This window comes from Paroedura picta, chromosome 1 (assembly GCF_049243985.1).
Source record: "Paroedura picta isolate Pp20150507F chromosome 1, Ppicta_v3.0, whole genome shotgun sequence".
Lineage (NCBI taxonomy): Eukaryota > Metazoa > Chordata > Lepidosauria > Squamata > Gekkonidae > Paroedura > Paroedura picta.
Genome location: NC_135369.1, coordinates 20,715,620 through 20,721,668, shown reverse-complemented (window position 1 = coordinate 20,721,668; position 6,049 = coordinate 20,715,620).

Sequence of the window (6,049 nt, the reverse complement as noted above, 5' to 3'; positions counted from 1 at the left end):
TTCCCAATAGAAAGATGGGATTGGGGTGGGAATGGACCTCCTTTTTTCCTTCCTGTGGGCAGGTATTTGGTAATAGGTGCAGAAAAGGAATGCTTCCAATCTTATTTCTCCCTTGATTTTGGAATTCTGAATGACTTGGTCTTGTAGCTGCAGTAGAACCAACACATTAGGAATTGCCCATTGCTCTACTTTTTATTTCCATGTTTTTACAGAATGAGGTCCATGCTCAGTCTGCCACAATTTTCAGATCCCTCCTCCCCCCCATTCATGGAAAACTGAATCAAACTGCATACACTCCATATCCAGAATGAATTTTAGACATTCTCCTAATCAACGTGGAATTAAGCAATAGAATAGAAGGAACACTGAACTAATTTATCCTTGGGCCCGTGTTTACTACTGGAGAAAAATCTCCATATTTTGCTACCAAAAATGCAAAAGATTTATACGATCTGAAGAGAAACCAGAAATGCAAAACTCTTTATAATAGGAATAAAAATATGTAACAAGTATATAAGAAATCCAATATCTTGCACATCATGCAAACACAAGAAGTCGATAACATATGAAATGTCTGTCAATTCTCATTGAAAATTCTGTTCTCAGTATTTTAGAGATTCATCAAGGATCTTAATGAAAGGACGATCTGTCTGCTTTTTGTTTTGCAGTTTTGGAGTATTCTTTGAATGATAGCTTTTAACACTAATATTTGAGAATTTATCACTCTTATTCATTAGCATGATATGTTTAGGGGAACACGGTGCAGAGACTGATTCTGGAACAAATGCGGGAATGGGACAGTGCAAATCGGCTCAATCCTACTCAGAAACCATGGCCAGTCAGGCAGTCCTGCAGGGCTCAGGTGTTGGCAGAGTGTTTCTCTCTGCCTCGCCAGATATCTCTCTCGCCCAGCCAGAAGTGGCATGCTGCTGCCAATGGGCGGCAGGAACGGGACCAGCCATGCTGGCCTTCAAATGCCAGTCGTGAGCCAGCAGGAAGAGGCCAGGAGGAGCTACAGGGGTGGAGGCAGGGAGAGGCCGCTGGCTGCCAGCAGCTGAAAGCATGAGGCAGTGGCAGGTGGGCTACAGGTGAAGGTGGCACAGCAGCAGGACTTCAGGGCCCACGAAGAAGGCAGGCCTGGTGACAGCAAGGGAGAGGAGGCACTAGGCAGGGAAGGACTGGTTGGGTCAGGACTGAAAGCCTGGGGAAGGCAGCATGGTCAAGGAAGGCGACCAGCAGAGGATTTGGGCCAATGTGAACATCCAGGGAATCCTCTGCTTGGCACAGAGGCTGACTGAAGGGACTGAGAATCTTAAGGGAGGGAAGCAGATAGGAGAAGCCAAAACGGCTGGGGATACAGAAAAAGTGGCTGAGGAAGAGCCAGGGGAAGTCTAGTCAAGGCCTCCACTTTCATAGAATCATAGAGTTGGAAGGGGCCATACAGGCCATCTAGTCCAACCCCCTGCTCAACGCAGGATCAGCCCAAAGCATCCTAGGATGTGCCTTCTCCCAACCTATAAGGAGGCGCCTTCTCCCAACCCATTGAGCAAATGGATGCAGCCCTACGAAACCTTGTCAAACAACAACAGAGATTCTTCCACAACTTCCTCCCTCAGTTTCTATAAAGGCTATTGTGGAGCTCGATCCCCCTCCCTTTTTATTTACTTATTTATTTATTTGGGTCTTTGTGTCAATAACACAATGGGACCCAGTGTGGCTGTGTTCCAGAGAGGCAGTGATTGACATGGGGAGGGTTTAATTCAGCTTCCCCCCCCCAACCCTCCTGTCCCCCTGCACCAGCGCCGTTTCAGAGGAAATGTCGGATCGGTCTCTCTGGGTGAAAGCAAGGACAGCCTCCTCATTGTGAAGAAAGAACAAAGAGATCCAGGACTTTGTGTCTCGCATGGGGAGCAAGAATACGAGCTGTCCCTCCCTCCAGTTTTGGGACAAAGCAGCAGGGATTATAATTCTACGTATGGAATGGACTTTAGAGGCCTGTGGAAGGGTCACACTGTCATTGGGGTCAGAAAAGAACTGATGGATTCTGAGAATTGCTTCTGTTACAACAAGAGTCTTTTCCACATTCTCATTTTACTTGTAGTTTATTTCTTGTTTCTTAGGATTCCTCCCCCCCCCCCAGTGTTTTGCTCCCCCTGACATAAAACAGGTTTATTCCCAGGATGCAGATTTAAACTGCAGGGACATGAACCTCCTTTATGCCTAATCAACTAGATTAGACGGGGGATGGGGGACCCCAAAGAAAGAGGAACATAATAATAAGGAAAATGAGAAGGTGGGAAATCACTACCTGTTTCCCAGTCTAGGTCTTGGTTTATCACGGTCCTGATTTTAGGCCTTTTGGGTGTGCCTTGTTAACATTTGGTTCATCTGCCATTCTAGAATTGTCATTCTTTAGAGGCCAGATCCTGAAGTCAAGGCTCTGAGAGTCAAGACCATGATGCAGTGTGACAGCAACTGCAAGTGACATGCTCCGGCAGAAAGCCGTGCCAGGCCTTAAGAAATCACTAAAAGAGAAAATGTTGCAATGCAAAATTTGGCCCAAGCAGATACGGCTGGCAGAGGTTCTAGCATCCTGAAATGCACATACATGTTCCATTTATTGCAGAATTTCACTAGCGATCCTAAAAGAAAAAAATGATATCTAGGTCATGTGTTACAGCAGGGGTAGTCAACCTGTGGTCCTCCAGATGTTCTGAACATCTGGAGGACCACAGGTTGACTACCCCTGCCTTAAATAACCTCCTCCCTTTCCTCCTCCCTTTCTGCAATTATCTGCATAAAAACACAGAAAATTATTTTCTTTCTGTCATTGTATCTGAGGAAGTAAGCTCCGACTCATGAAAACTCACACGGGAATAAATACAGATTCAAGTGGGTCACAGTACTGGCCTGAAGCAGCAGAACTGAGTTCATCCTGAGCCTACTGCCCATCCATTCTTTGGTTCTGCACAGAGGAAGATGCAAACTTCTGCCCCCAATCGGTTTTCTGCCACCACTAAACACCTATTTTGTTCTGTGCCCTTTAACCAACTAAACTGGGCCCTTAAACCTGTCCGGAAGCATGCCAGGGGTTTCTTCTGAACACTTTTCCCAGAGCGATTTATACAGTTTGCTCCTGCCATTATTTACATTGTTCGGCAAACTCTGCACACCCAGTGTTTTGTACGAAATTTCCAAAGGAAAAAATGGATTATTCTGAAGGCCCCATTTTCATGGGGGGGGGGACCAGGAACTTTGGAATGAGAATGACTTCAGAGTTATTCCTGTTCTCTGTTACTGAGAAACTAAATGGAGCATCGACCTCCCCCCCCCATTGTCTCTCTCCCTCCGAAGAGGAACCCCCCAAACAAATCCATGGAGGTCACCGTTACCCAGCCCAGAGGGTCCACTAGGCATATTCCGGAGATAAGGAGGGCGGCCTCTTGCAACCAATTCATTATTAGTTAGTTATTGATCATGAACTGCGTAATACTGCATAATATTTAACCAAAAATGTTAGAGATGAAAAGCAAAGATTAAAGCTGACCCCAACAGAAAGCTTAATAATTAATTGGATGCAGTGCTTTTTTGTTTTGTTTTTTTGTTTTGCCTTTCCACCTGAGTTAAAAGGTGGTGAGTTCTTGCCAAAAAAAGATGAGGAGCAGCCAGAAATGAGTTTCAGCCAAGGATCAGGAAAGGACCTCCACCAGCCTGCCTCAGCCTTCTGTGCCAGGCTCATGGTCAAAGCGTACGTGACAAAGATCACGGATCTTCTCTGGTCTGTAAAAGATGAATTGTGTGCACATCCATAGTACAGATCAGGATAGGGTGGCCAATTTTGGGTTGGAAAATTCCTGAAGATATTGAAAGGAAAGCCTAGGAAGGTTGGGGTTTGGGGCGGGGAGGGCCGTAGATCCCACCTTTCAAAAAGCCTTTTTCTCCAAGGGAACTGATCTCTCTAACCTGGAGATCCATTGCATTTGCAGAATCATCAGGCACCACCTGGAGGTTGGCAACTCAAGATCAGAGTCCTGCTCGTTTTTTGATGATTGAAACCAGGATTCCTGGTTTTGCTTTTTTTGCTTTTAAATTTGTTTTGCTTTTAAATGCCAAACACAGCACAGAAAGCTTAGTTGCGAATCAAAACGAAAGATGGGTGGAAGGCTTTTGATTGCATCCTGAACTACCTGATCCCTTTTAAACTGGAGATACCAGGGATTGAACCTGGGGCTTTCTGCGTGTCAACCAGATGCTGAGCCGCTGAGACACAGTGTCTCCGGGTAAAGCACAGAGGGAGAATATGGAAACGCCCATCGAATGTTCCGCTAAGTACCAGCACAATTAAGAGGCAAAGAGAGATGCTATCAGTGAAGGGGAAAGCCTGCAATGCATGCACTGTAGATATATCGGCAGTATGAGTTAGGAAATAATTACATTAATCACAAATATTAGATAACCTTTCGGGTAATACCTTGCTAATCACCAACAACAAATGCACCCAGTTAGTGTTGGGAATATCGGCCGAATTTGCAGAATCTTCTTTCTAGTTGTCAAAATACTTTGGAATGTATTACAGATACCCTTCAATGTTTCGCACAAGAGAAGGAAGAGACAAAGAAACTGAACGATGCTGGCAAATGGCACAGAAGTCTGTCCTAAAATTTACTTTGAGAGAGCCCCTGAGGAAAGTGGCGTTAAAGAGGAGTGCAATCCACAGACAATAGCCAAATAAAAAAGGAACAGTGCTCAGTTTACAAAGGAGGCAGGATATTTTCAGAGGGCCCCCTCCTGTTGGGCTGCAGTAGAACAAATCAATTCAAGCCAAGAAACACCTTGGAAATCAAGACTTTCAGAGTCTAACCTTTTGAGAGTTGAATTCTGATAAAGGGAGCTTTGACTCTTGAAAGCTTACACCCCCATTTTTGTTGTTGTTGGTCTCTAAGGTGGGGGAGTAATTGCAGAACCAGCGCAAGTAATTTAGAAGGTTCAACTGTACAGAGAAACTCCAGTGTGGAGAATCTCAGAAGCATTTCTGCATAAAACGAGGGATTCTTTCATGTTTCTCATCCCAAAATTTGGTGTTTCATTTTCTTCTCCATGCAAATAAAACCTGTGAGTTGATAATTTCACATCAATACCTGTTTCCTTATAGTATTTTGTCCCATTAAGTGTTTTTATTCGTAAATGCTATTTTCGTATTGTTTGGGTATTGGAAGAAAAAAAACGGCATAAAAGAAGCAAATGACTCAAAAAAAACGGCAACAGAAACAAACAGAATAGAAAGGAAGGAAGCAAGGAAGCAAGGAAGCAAGGAAGGTTAATTTTGGAGGACCCACATTCAACCTGAACTGAGGCAGCTGCATTGGTTACCAGTTATGGCCCGGATCAAGTTCAAGTTCTTGGTTTTGAGCTTTAAGGCCATCTGTGGCTTGGGACCAGCCTATCTCAGGGACCGCTCACCTGCTTATGCCCCTCACAGGGCTCTTCACTCTGTGGGGTACTAATCAGTTAGTGGTCCCTGGTTCCAGAGAGATATGGCTGGCCTCGACCCAGGCCAGGATCTTTTCAGTCCTAGCCCCAACCTGGTGGAATGAGCTTCTGTGAGAGCTGAGGGCCCTGACAGAGCTGTCAGAGTTCTGCAGGGGCTGCAAATTTGAGCTCTTCCACTAGGTCTTCGGTTGAGGCCAAGTCTAAGATCAGTGGGCCCCCCTCAGGCTCTGCTTGACCATCATGTGACCCCTTGGTGGATGACTGTGGGCTGGAGGGTTCTCTTTTTCTGCCGTGTTGTGATTGTGGTTTTAGGGACTGGGGATTTTATGGGGTTTTATAGGGTATTACTGTGTAACCCAGCTTGAGTTAGGTGGACTAGAAGGAAGGAAGGAAGGAAGGAAGGAAGGAAGGAAGGAAGGAAGGAAGGAAGGAAGGAAGGAAGGAAGGAAGGAGGGAGGGAGGGAGGGAGGGAGGGAGGGAGGGAGAAGAAGAAGAAGAAGAAGAAGAAGAAGATGATGATGATGATGATGATGAAGAGAGAGGGGGGGTCATCTTTCTT